This window comes from Acanthaster planci, linkage group LG06 (genome assembly GCF_054643075.1).
Source record: "Acanthaster planci isolate LZ-2023a linkage group LG06, COTS_SCS, whole genome shotgun sequence".
In the NCBI taxonomy this organism is placed as follows: Eukaryota; Metazoa; Echinodermata; class Asteroidea; order Valvatida; family Acanthasteridae; genus Acanthaster; species Acanthaster planci.
This window is the reverse complement of record NC_141782.1, coordinates 19,367,662-19,381,765: the sequence shown is the minus strand read 5'-3', so window position 1 is coordinate 19,381,765 and position 14,104 is coordinate 19,367,662. Positions and strand designations below refer to the sequence as shown.

The 14,104-nt window shown below is 39.6% G+C and overlaps 1 long non-coding RNA gene across 1 annotated transcript; it reads right to left on the bottom strand.

Moving 5' to 3' along the window:
- Positions 1-5,827: 5,827 nt before the first annotated feature.
- Positions 5,828-11,751, bottom strand: LOC147798927 (uncharacterized). The gene is made up of 3 exons (XR_015425666.1): positions 11,395-11,751; positions 8,475-8,638; positions 5,828-8,100 (listed from the first exon to the last, which is right to left on the bottom strand). It is a non-coding gene; the product is annotated as an uncharacterized LOC147798927 (long non-coding RNA).
- Between the last annotated feature and the right edge of the window lie 2,353 nt (positions 11,752-14,104).

Sequence of the window (14,104 nt, the reverse complement as noted above, 5' to 3'; positions counted from 1 at the left end):
ACAAATTCGTTGATCAAACTAGTTTGATCATAGAGGAAGGGCACAGAAGGAGTTGTACTCAGGCACTTCAAAGTGTTCAATGACTGTCGCCGCCGAGTCAGGCGAATAATACAAACATTCAAAAAATGCCTGATTACTGTCTGCATCTTAGCCGGACAAACGGGGCCAGTAATATCCTAGCAACTGCTTGCAGTTAAATACAAATTATTGCTGTGACCGGGAAATGAGAGAAAGAAAAATCCCTGATTTATTAGACCTACTTTTGCTATTGTAAATAAACTTTTTAGATTTTGATACACTATTCCATTATCCGTGCAAAGTTTGTAATTTTATTCTCTGTCCAATACATCAGTTTCAAATACTTGGTACGATTTGGCTATGACTCACCAACAAAATGCAGACTTTTACTGGAAAAGTAAGTTCATAAGTAACAAAATGCGCTATTTCATCACAGGGAGTGATCACAAAATCTCATAAAATTCGCTTTTGTTCAAATGCCATAATAAAAAGATTCAAACAAAACACATAATCTTGCAAACAACTGGCTAGTTATTCCAAAATAACTCCAGAAGAAATTTATAGCGCTCATTAAGGGCAATGACTGTACATATAGATTTAGGGCACACAGCGTAGTAATGCAAGCAACTCATGAGATCATTACATTGCAAGCACCAACAAAGTATGAATATTCAATTTCCTATTAACTCAGTGCCGCGCACAAAGTTTTAAAGATGTAGATTACCAGCGACAAATTGCTGCCGCGATCATATAAAGGTACAAAGGGGTTTTCGTGGCTGGGAAACGGTGCGGAGCAAGTGTTCACTGCGCTCTGGCTATGGACATACCAGGCATACAGAAAGCGGTAATTGGCAAGATGTTACATACAGCCCGGGCGGCGTATTTTTTATTTACACCGTAGCCTAGGGTTTTTCGCTCTGGTAGTACTGGTTCATCGCGCTTGAAAAGAGACTAATGCTGACTGAAACCAGTCAGAGCGAGCGCACGAAAACAGGAAACGACGGTGTCTGTACTTCAACAAATAAATCTCTGTATTTAGTTCCGACAATTGATACTTCAGAGGTGATCGACCGATGGACTGTGACAGTATTGGGGCGATTCCTCTTCCTCTGATGGTCAAGTTAATTCTTTGGGGTGTGTGAAAAGCAGAATTTTAATCACCACCGTGATCGCTGGCTTGATGAGCTAGGATAGCCAAGTCACGCGATGTTTTTTAGCATTATTATTTTTTCGGGGGAGGGGAATAAAGTACATGTGCGATGTGACAAACATTATGAAGGTTGTTTTCAAGCGGAGTGAGATTTCCAGTCCTTTCGTCTCTCTTATTTCATTTTTTGTTTCGTTTCCATTATAAAAAAACAACAGTATTTCAAAATATTTTACTTGAAACGTATTCAGGTTGTTCTTGAAGCCCTGATTGCAACCTCGTCTGCGTCATTTCCTCTAGGCATGTTCAGCTTACAGAACCTCGAACAAGCAGACAGCTGGTTATGGCTTTGCAGCAAAGTGCGTCAATAATGCGTCATATATATCTACGGTAAAAGACTCCCAATATCAAAACTTATTACTGCTAGCTGTGCACTGTATAGCACAGCAAAGAATGATATAAAAAATTCGAATCCTTGGTGCGCCACTGTTTTTGCCTGTATGCATTTGAAGCATGGAAGAAGGGAAACGGTCCAAAGACTCAATAAAAATTTTACTCATTTTGAGCAGTAATTTCGGTCGTGAAGTTATGTTTGGTTTGTTCACGTTTTGTATTGCGTAGGCCTACCACGATTCCTAGCGGAGCTCTCACATGACATTTAGCAGCACCTAAAGCTATACGTCTTCCAGTTTTTAGTGAAATGCATTGAAACCCTTTGGACTGTCTTAACAATTATGCCATGTTTCCGCCCCACGTTAAATCCCATGCTCTCGTGTATGTGCTCAGCACTAATCTCTTTTCATGCGCGAATTGGCATCACCACAGAAAAAGCACTAGGCTACGGCGTAAATAAAAATACGCGGGAAGTTCAAACTCCTTGGGTGTCCTTCCTCTATGCGTAAGCCATATGATGCAAGATATGGGGCAGAGAGACCCCCTCCCGCCTTTGTGTTGGCCATTGTTTGATTGGGATCTCAGGAATTCTGTACAGACTTCTAGGGGGGATGTGTTAGGTAACAATAGTCAAGAGTGTGTATAATGATTGGACATGTGGGGGGGGGGTACCCATCGGCCCATTATAGTGTACGGTATCAGCCTCCGTCGTGAAGGCCGGCATGGGCTCCCTGCCCATGCCGGCCTTCACGACGGAGGTGATTGTGTGCAACTCTCTGATTGGCTACGTTCTATCAGTGCACAAACATAGGCACCGTTTCCTTATTGGCTCAGTCCGGTTTGTGCACGAGCGATCGGTAGCGATGGTTTGTGTATAATCAATAAAATGTCACTTTTATCGAGGGTCTCCGAGTGTCTTGCTGTAGTATAGAAACACATTCTGGAGAGGTTTTAGCAGCGGTAGCACTTACCATCTTTTCAGGGACATTAGAACACACCCCAGATAATTGTAGAAATTCTTGAAATTCATCTTTCAGTCATGACTAATTTCCTTAAGAGTTGTTGTTTCTTTACAGATTCTATCGACAACGATTTTATATATTTTACGCGACTGGCTAATGGTAGAAGTGTGTGTATGCAGGCATAATCATGCTCCAGTGTAGTAATTAATAGGATAAGTGCGTTAAACAAATACTGTTTGTAGAATGCTGGCAACAGCTGGTCCGAGCGAGTGACTCATTTGCGTATAAGCCGCGCACATAATAGCCAATCCAATTGTAGCGCGCCCAATGCTGCCAGAAATCTATTAAATGCAACCGCCATGTGCATTCGGGTGGTTCGATTCTTACTAACAAGTCCGGCGTGCAGAAGGAACGGCTTGCGAGTGTCGTGTGTGCAAGGCTGACCAGCGGTGCGTATGAAGTCGGCAAGGAAGTGCCGTGAAGATTAATTTGCTTACAAGATCTGAGAAAATAAGTCGACAAAGATGTGCCGTGAAAATAACTGTAATAAGTTAGCAGAGAAGTGCCGTGAAGTTAACTGGTCAGCAACTTTCGAGGTCAGCGCAACAGCTAGTTTGCACAAGTTAATTCAGCCGGTCTAGCCTAATTACTGAAGCAGGCGTAGTAAAATTAATCCCGCTGACCACCATTACGGTACGCATATAGGCTAGCTGCAGCAACCTGAGTCGATCACCCATTTTGACCAGCGAATGAGATGAACGGATATGTAAATAATTCGTTTGACGTAAATGGGATAGAGGCACTCAAGTGATTGAAGAAATAAATGAGGTAATTTTGAGTTGTGTTTTGAATACAGACGCTGTGTCCTCGAGTAATTCTCTCCATGGTCTGTCACTTATTTATACTTGCGCCTGCGCATTTTTATTAGTTGACTACTTCTTCTTCTGATGGTGAAACCTTCCTGGTGAGCCTGGACTGCCTCAACCTCCCCATCCCTACCCTAGCTTCGACCCCGCATAATTATAGGAAAGTTGTTCATTCCCTCGTTCGTCCCCGTCCTCCCCCATCGGCTGATTGTGACTGAGACTACAAATAGGCAAGACAACCGTAAGTATACGGTGGGTATATACGCCAGGTTTTCATCATTCTCTGACTCACCCGTTACATTTTGTAATTTATTCCCAACCCTTAATTATTTGAATTGAAAATAAAAGACTATTGGAAAGAGGCTCATATTAACGGTTTTAAATTCACTTTCATGACCGCTACAAATGAAACCGAATTTCAAGGTTCTTGAAAGGGAACACAGCGTTGTAGATATACATTTTAAAACAACTCACTCGACGGCTAGCGTTAGTCCTGGAAACCATTCGGGTAACATCAACTAATACTAGCCTGCATGTACATACTTTTTATGTCGAACGAAAAACTCTGTAGTTTGGAAGGATTGTTTTTCGATAGAACTGTGATTGTTCTTGAATATTTTCCCTTTAGAAGTCCTTAACGGATAGACTAATGATTTGTTGAATTGTAAAAGTCCATCATAGTAATCCCTGTCTTCTCGACTGTACAGTGTTTGCATCACGCTTTATATCCACGCCAGGGTGTGGGTGTGAAGCGATGAATACGTATCTTGACAGTTGAATAAGTAATCATACCTAACAAATCTGTCAACAATGCTTTGAGGGACCCGACACTGCCTAGACCACTTCACTAATAAGTTCATAATTATGCACCCCTGCGCACAAATGGCGTTGGCGGTAAGAAGTGTGAGCGGGCCATTGAAAATATACAGGGGTGCGAATTCACTGATTATTTTTCTTGAAGGTTTTCCGACTTTGATCAGTTTTTTCTTCAGAAAATCCCATTAAATCGTTTTGCTATTAGTTTCAAATTTAATTGGAATTTCAGCTGAGAGAAACATGAGCAACGAAAAGAGCAAAATGAGAAATGAAAAGAACAAATAAGCAATGAAAGGAGCAAACTGAAAAACGAAGAGTAAAATGAGCAATGAAAAGAGCAAAATGATTAATGAAAAGAGGAAATGAGCGATGAAAAGAGCAAATTGAGCAATGAAAAAAGGAAATGAGCAATGTAAAGATCAAAATGAGCAGTGAAAAGAGGAAAAAAATAAAAAAGCAAATGAAGAATGGGAAAAGAGCCGATGGACAGGGAAATACACATACATATTTATGTATATACATGATACATTGAATGATTTCATTCGTTTCGTGTTGTTTAAAGATCATCCTTCCAAGGGTCTACATGAATGTTAAAATTATTTCTGCAGTCAAGCCCTATGCTTATCACCAGTGTGACAAATGCTTTAGATGGAAGTCTAATCTAGAGAGGCACATGGAAAATATCCACGCTGAGACATCAGACATGAATGAAGGAGACGATGATTCAGAATCTGTTGAAAAGGTTGATGACGAAACCTCGGATGAAGACAGTTCATCAGAATTGGAAGACAATGCCACCTACCAAGATATTGGCTGGCTGAAACTAGAACAAGTAAGGAGATATGTGGGATGAAAAGTATGAAAAATACTACGTCAAGTCATGCAAAAGGCAAACAGACAGACCCTCTGGGCAGGCAAGCAAGACTTTTTGACAACTGTTAGGAGTTTCTTTCAAGTTGCCTATATTTGAAGTATCATGAAACTCACAAGGACACTGTGGATGATCTCGAAGGAAAACTTAATAAAGGCATGAAAGTCATCAACAAAGCCTTGAATAGGGTTATGCCTAAACATGCATGCTGTTAAATTTGAAGGACCATTTCAGCTAAATGATGAAGAGGAAAATAACTAAAAGATAGTAATAATTACAGAAAAATGGTTCCAAAAAGAAATGAGTACATGTGGTGCCTCTGATATAAACCTCTGGTAATCACTCTTGTGGTAGTTCTTCAAATTAGTATGATAATTGTAAAAAAAAGAAAACAGCACCTAAACCAGTATGTGCAGTCTACTGGATTTGTTTTGTGTTCTTACTGACCTGTATGACTATTGAGTGATAATTTTCGGGTCGGATACCGGCTGGGAACTTCTGCACATTTTTCCATAGCACGATGGATAAATTCGCCCCTTTGCTACGTGTTAAAAATCCGAACTGACGTCATGCCGCCCACGAGGATCCATAATTTTTATATAATGTTGTATTTTACACTTACTCCACAATGAATTTACATTTACTCCACAATGAAGATCAACAGTAATGCTCTGCTATGTTTGAATTTGCAAAATTACCTATATGTACATGTACAGGGTAACCGGACGTAAAACACTAGTTCCAAAGATGACCATTTGTCCGCACCCTTGTTAGAAAACAGTGACGCGTCTCATTCAAATTTTGTCCATTGCATCGGCTACGCTTAGTCCAAAAAATTCTTCATCTTCTATTATTATTAAAACTAACAGCGCATGGAGATGCAGCACACACAACCCACCGTCGCCACCACTGATCTCCGTTATGGAGATCAATGGTCGCCGCCGAAACTCGGGCAACAAAGTTGGCACTGCAGAGTCAAAAAGGAATTGCAGGTAGACAAAAGGAAACAAAATATCTATCTCGATTAATTTTTCGGATACAAGTGGAAGTCCCATAAAAGAAACAAATTCAGCTGGTATTTTGCAGCTGTTTGGGTCCGTGGGGTCCGTACATGCACATGAGAAATGTTTCGCTGTGCATCGCTGCCGCTGGTAATTGTAGTCTGGTTCCGAGTATGTAGGCTACACGCGTAGGTGCACAGTCTTGTTCCGAGTCTCCATGCATATTACGCTGTCAATATTGTGTAGACGAGTATATAGACTACGCACTTACATCAGCTCTGTTTTGCTCGTCCTATGGCTGCAGTTGGAATATTTAATTACTTTATCACCGTTTGTTGACATTATTAGACCGTGAAAAAAGTAATATGTCGGCTACCTAGATTTTCATAAGCTTAGTAAATTATGATAAAATGAAACAGGTGCATTTTCTCGCATTAGATTTCGATCTAGGCATTCACAAGACATTTCCAGTACTTTTGTCGAACCATTACATTTGCATTATCGTAGAAAAATTGAATTTCTATTAGTCATGCTGATTAATAACTACGGTAAAAAAATAAAATTCTGCTCGTAGCCATTGGGAGTACAACAGCCAGAAGGATATTTTATCGTAGGCGTATAGCAGGGCATAATAATGGAATATTCTCGTCGAACAGAGCAGGAATGAAGAAAACTGCTAAATGTTTTGTTTAAAACTGGGTTATGCAACATGCGAAATGAAATATGAAAATAATGGCGATTTACTGACAGCTATAGATATTACATGGTAAATTCATATCATAATGGAGAAAGCTTATTCTGCATATAAACCTTTATATGCAGAATAAGCATATTCGCAGTATAAGCATGTTCGTACAACAGTTTATGGCCAGATAACACAACGTATCCCAAAAGCACTGTGGTTTACAGTAAACTGTTTTAAAAGAATATTATTTTTAATACAATACTGTGACCAATCGAAGTAATATTATTACTTAAATTCTCGGAAACAGTGCCTCAGGCTAATAGGCCTAATTCATCGAAATTTGGTTGGGCATCCCGTCTGTTCAAATGGCGGGAAGTGATCCCAGCGACATCACACACCGAAAATTGCTGGGTTAAATTTTAACCCAAGGGAGGGTGTAAACTGCATGTACACAATAGTTTAGGCTGTTTCAACTCAATTTGGGTGATTGAAATTGACTTTTGGCTTGTTTTAACCTAACAATGGTTTTCATCCACTAATTTTATGGGTGAAATATGAAACAGAAAGTAATTCTTATCCCAAAATTTGGTTAACAGCCCATATTTGGTAGTTGTAGTTTTCACCATTCCTTGGGTTAAAATTTACCCCAGGCAATTTTCAGTGCATATTGTCACGTCACAAAGCAACCAAATTCTAGAACCATGCCTTGAATCAAATTTTGCACATCTTCAATTGGAACCAATATATATGTTGCTTAACTGACTTCATCAAAACAAACAGTAAGCCAACTATGATTAAATTTACTTTTCTGCAGAGTTGTAACGAGTCACCAATTTTTGTGAATGGAGTCGAGTCATTTACCTGTCGGGACTCGAGGCGAGTCACCTCAAGTCATTACAATAACTCTGCTTTTCTGCATGTCAAACAGTGTGAATCTGGTCATAACTAACCCTTTTGTTTTGAACGTGTTGGACGTCCTTGCCTATTAGTTCTACGCGTAACTGGGCGTGTCAATAGGGTGGATATGACATATAAATAAGACACGAATACGGCAAATAAAGCAATCAAAATTAGAGATTTCATGTAAAAGACATCCGGAAGATAAAATAAACACATGCCAGAATTCACTCTGAATCAACGGTATCTTTAAAAAGTTGTAACTATATTAGAATTCCTGATGATTTTTGCAGTCATGTTTGTTCTGTTGGCAGTTTGTTCACCGGCTTCAGACGGCTCCCGTCACAGGTTGAAACAGTTTGATTGGGTAAACCAAACTTGAGTGCAGACCGCCCCCTTGAAGACTATACCCCTTCCTTATTTTTGTCCTTCTTTTCCAGGACCCTAAAAGACAGAACAGTGCCACTATTTGGCAAAGGTTTTAGAAAACACAAGTGGTTATAGAATGCAGCAATACCAACTTCTAACATAGAAGTTTAACCGCATCTGCCAAATAATTCGGACACAGCCCAGGAGTTAGGTATAAAAAGTAAGAGCTCTAGTAAGCATGCAGTGTAGGTATTCTTCCTATTCAAGTCCGAGGAGCGGAACACTTCTACACACCGGAACACATGCACAAACAAACACCTCAAAGAACAAGGTATTGTGGTGATTACCCTCCCAAGGCAGCATGCACAAATGACTCGTCTTGAGCGGAAGACTGTTCTCTGCGTCATGCATACGCGTAGTTTGAAATGTCACTGCTCTGAACCACATACCTGGTTCTGCACTCAGATCCCGATAGGTTAAACTTCAAAATGATGTGGCCGCTGGCGGCAGCAAATTTCCTTCTGAACTTGATGATGGTCTCCTGAAAAGCCCAAGAAAACGCGATGGACATCTGCCTGGCATATCAGATTCAATCAATTGGTGGCTGAAGCCTCTATTGGGAATTGCAAGAGGTTCATTTAAAAACAATAGAATTTTACCAAATCCGTTATCTCTAACGTTATACATGAATTAATGATGTACGAAAATGAAACGTACCCTCATTGAACCAAAGGTCAGTGGATAATTGATTCAGAACAGTTCGATAATTTTAAAGGCATGCAAATTCAAGGCAAAGTGAAAAAGTAAATGCATGTACATTCTTTTTGAAGGTCGCATGGACTTTTTAATTTTTGGTACAGTGAATTTTTTTTGAGAAATACGTTAGTTCATGCCCTTAAGCACGCACGCACATTTCATTTTCAAGTAATTTGGTGCGAGCAAACCACTATAGTGGCACGATTTTTTCAAACACCGATCTCCGACGGATACCAGAATGAGACAAACACAAATGAATTTCGGTAAAATCTAAACTCAACACCACAATTTTTTTCTTCTATTGTTATGATGTCTAAGTACATGTGTGTAAAAGTGAATCTCGGAAGTGTATAGAAAAAGTGAAATGAATAAAATTGCAAAATGTTGCACTTTTTATCAATTAATTTTGACTAGAAAATGACTTTTGCGAGAAAAACCTGACGCAAAATTCAGGATCCAACCTTAGTGCATTGATTTCATGCATTTATTTTGAATCCACCGACTGAAATTTTCAAGGACTGGGTCGTTTCGAATGTCCCCGAAATTTTACCGTCCTAAAGGTGCACAAAAATTCAAAACCATTTTGTATCGATTCTTAACACCAAAATGGTATAACCCCAAAACTGGGATGATGATTTTCTGTAAAATTGTTAATATTATTAATATCGTTCATAACATTCACATCATTTCATAACGTAGCATCATTAAATAGAGATTTCCTGTTTATCACTTCCACCGCTTTCTACAACTACTATAACTTGAATTAGTATGGTACCTACACGTCAAAGTCAACGAGTCCAGTGCAGCGCATTATGTGGACGTGTACATATGCCGCTACACAACGATTATAGTCTTGGTTTCAAGACCGTCGAGTTTAGCCCGCGAGAAGAACCATTACCAGACGAATCGCTGCCTCCAGCAACTTGTATGCCTCAAAAGGGAGCTCACAGTGAAATCTCGCACTGCACACATAGGCTACATCGGATCGCAGCACGTACTGCGAAAGGCGTCTTGGACCCAAGACTACACACAGACTAGACTTTAATCAAGTCGGACTTACGTTGCTCTTCCCTAGTCTACCATCCCTTCAGCCGGCGCGGTACGCACTAGACGGTTGTAGCGCTCGGCCCGGCAACTCGCGCCCTCATTTGATAGCCTTTATTTTACAACGTATGTCATACGTCACGAGTCAGTAAGTCCGACTTGACGGATAAGCCAATCGGAGCCCCCGTCGGTGCAACAAACTTAATAAGTAGGCCATAAGGCATAATAATTAACATATGTAGTCACTTTTAATAGGCAACGTAAGTTGCGCCAAACAAAACAAGAATGAATGATTTGACTTAACTTATCGTGCTCGGACCGTTAAGGTTCATCGTCGCTAAACTTAACTAAACTTAAGGGTAATGCAAAAAACTTCAACTTTGTTTCAGAAGGTAAAGAAAACAAGTTACCTAGTTGTGAGAAAACTTTGTGTTTTTGACCAGTTCCGACGGAGAATACCCCTAGAACTCTGGGGTTAGTTGTACCCCTCGTGGAGGAGGTATTGACTGTTTCATGACTGTTGTAACATGGCATTGGAACAGCCGTCGTAAAAGCCTTTATCGTTTTGTTCAAGAAATGTAATATAATTAAAACTTTTCTTAGCTAAGTAACTTTTCGTGGCAGCTACGGCACAAAATAATTTTGTGGCGTATGGCTCATGCATGGTTAAAAGTTACGCCCTGTTTCGAGCATTCGGCTGCATGGCCGCTCTCAACACACTTGACCATAATGTCTTCTGATGTTGCATTTCTCAAAGAAATTTGCATATACTATGGTAATGCCCTCTTTAATCGGTATAAACAAAGTATTCAAGGAAAAATGAATGCCCACACTCCATACAGGAACAAATTCACCACGATCATTATCGATATCATTAATTTCACTGCACGGTAAGAGTAGTTTCACTGCGCAGTGACAGTTGTTATGCAGCGCGATCTGATGGTAGGCTCAAATTTTCGAGCTTTTATGGAATGATCACGTACAAGAGGTCACCAAGTCCATTTTAACACAGCCTGAAAGTTGACCTCTAAAAGTAACCGCTTCCAGAATCCTTCGGTAGGGAAACTAATGTGCAAAAATTTTATTGATAATTTCATTTTCATTAAAATTTCAGAAGTTGTAATAATTTTTCTTTCGTTATTTCTTTAAAAATCACCTCAGAAAAGGCCTCTGTAAAATGTTTTCCTAGCCTACTAACTTTAAGAAGTTGAAAAATTGCCTGACCTGAAGAGAAATAGGCTTAGGCCTATCTTGTCAGAAATTGACTTTTTTCCCCGTAAATTTCTACATCCCAATCAGGTGACTCGATGTGTTCCCACACGTGTTAAATGTAACGAAACTATTTTGTGGTAGTCTTGAAGTGGAAACTTAAATAGAAAAAAGAACGAAAGGAAAATGTTAAGATCAGAAGTGCATTTAAGATTATTTAAAGTTTTTAGGTTCATATCACCGCCTGCCCGAGTACTTATACTTTTAGTATTTCTCTCTCTCTCTATATATATAAATATGCCAGACAAAAAGATATTGTTCCAGTGCTAATAATCTACAATTTCCAGTAACAACACTTACTTTGCCGCTAAACAACACTCACTGCGCTGACTGAAAACTTCCACCGTGCAGTGCCAAACAACTCCCATCGCATAGTGCAACTCTAACCACGCAGTGTAATGTGGCCCGAGTAGAACACCATATAATAGATCTGCCGATCAAAACATCGTGGAGATTACCGGGAGTACCAGGCAGAGCATTCCGTAGGCAATATAATGCAGCTGTGGCCAACTCTAAGCAAAAAAGGGTTTTATATAGGCTTTGTATGTTCCATTTCTGCAATCAAACGTTCCCAACTTTGACTTTTGTAAACACATACAAGAACTCCATTGCTTGACCAGGAACACGTTGCATAACACTACGTGGAAATTCGCCTGCACAAATAGCGAAAGAGATTGATAACTTAAAAGGAATACGGAATTGCAGATGTGCCTTCGATTTCGAGCTGAACTGAAATGTCAATGTAATGCAGGGTACATTCAGGACAGTGTATGCTAATCTTTTCAATTCACGACTGAATTCACCTTCCTGGAAATAGAAGTAATCATTTGCTAAATAGATAGGCCTACATGGATTTTGAGCATTGAGTCTATTTCACACGAAAGCAGATGTTTCTTTTGTCAACTCATCTACAAGTCTATATTTTGTCCACATTTTCCAATTTTGTAATTTTTACTCGTCCGGGAAAACCTCACACATGTACAAGCAACAGAGAACTGCTCTACTAACTGCATGCCGGAAAATGCACCTAAGAGCTATTCATATCCACTAAACCACTCAGAGTAGCCACGTAATTACAACCTCTACAGAAAAAAAGGTCATCATTCATGCTGAACGCAACCCCCGTACCTTCTCATCCTTAACAATTCGATGCAGTTGATGAGATTTCTGTTCAGTATAGGATGCAGTGATGAACCTGTGTAGGGAATAACTTAAAGAGACAGTCTTGATGCATCGTGGTAAACCCACGTACGAATCACAGAACTTATGACCCACTGAACAGCTTCAGCTCAGACTTTCAAGTGGTGAGGACGGTTTGCTGATGGGTTCGAAACATTGGGACCAGAGAGAACAACGTTGCTCTTAAGCTCGTACAATGTTAGAATTTTACAGGGTGTCCCCTCCATCATAATTATTCACATCATGTTTAACCGTTTGCCCAAACTTAACGGCGATGTCAGCGAAGGCACACTTCCGCTTGTCGCGTTTTTTTTAAAATGAATTCCCGAGACCTCAGCGCATGCCAGCAATAACACATGCTTTCAATGCGGTGGCTGATGCGCTCGGCCCAAGAAAAAACGTTTTCGTTCGAAGCTTTTTCCCCGAGTGACAAACGTTGCCACTGCGCCACGAATGACCAAAGTCATTGGTTAAACGGCCGCACAGGAAAGCTATATGCTTCCACTATCGTTCACGAATGAACTTTGCGGGCGAAGCAGATAGCTTTCGTGTGCCAGGCTTTTGGGATGATTAATCTTTTTCGAACCTCTAGTAACGACCTCTAGTAACGCACCCTTCGTCCTGAAGGGAGTAAGCAGTTTGTGAGTGTTAAAATCTACCGGTAGTTATCAAAACGAGCTCTCCCGTAAGCTTGAATTCGGGGAAAGGTTGGGCGACAGGTTAAGGAAATTCTTAAGATTGGAGCTAGAGCAGGAAAATAGAATACAAATAAAGGATTTTCAGTCTTTTGAGATGATTAAAATAAATTGCCTTTTATTATCTCGCATTGTCTTATTTGAAATATTATGCTGAAGTCAAGATAGTACACAAACTAATGGAAATATGTTTTTATTTAACACTTTAAAGTCCCAAACCTTGCTATTTCAGTATACTTTTTCACGCATTATCCAGATTAAGGATGCTAATTAAGACTATATAAAATTATTAAACACTTAATAATAATAATTATTTAACACTTTAAAGTCCCAAACCTTGCTATTTCAGTATACTTTTTCACGCATTATCCAGATTAAGGATGCTAATTAAGACTATATGAAATTATTAAAGTTTGAGTTGATTCACTGCATATTAATTTTCTTTGCTGCTTAAAATCAAGAACACAGGAAGTCGATTAATTTCAGTTAAAAAGTAAAAAGTAAAGTACAGACAAAACGGAACTTCAATGAATAGCGGTAACCTCCAGTTTGCAAAGAAAATTAATAACAACATTAGAGCTACAAGCAGAATTCAACCACCTTAGGTTTGTGCGTGCACAGAATGCTGTATCCATGATATACATCTCAAGTCTCTGTACCTTGTGCACTAAATACCTCTTAATTACTCGCTACCCTTCCAATTCTGTGTACTTGGTATTTATTTTGTGAGATTTATTTCCATGGGAGCAGTATGATCAAACACAATTATTAATAAGTCGTAAAAACCTTTGAAAAAACCAAAGGTGGTGACTTTTTCTTTTTCTTACTTGACAATCTTCACAGTTTTAAGTTCCTTCTGGGGTAGCCTTAAGAAGAAAAGTGTTCATTTGAAACCACTGCTCAGAGAGGGAACTCTTCCTTTTCAAGTTTTTTTTCTCCTGAACCGGTAAACCCAGACTTTGCTCACTCAAACAGTTCTGTGAAGGAGTTGCTCCTCCCCTTATTCCATGTGCTCATCCACGTGGAACACATGAATCAGCAGAACATCAAGAAACTGCCTGTACACAAATCAATGCAACATTTGAAGATTTTCTCCCCAAATAAGGCCACGTAGAAAAATGCTGATCATCCCCTCC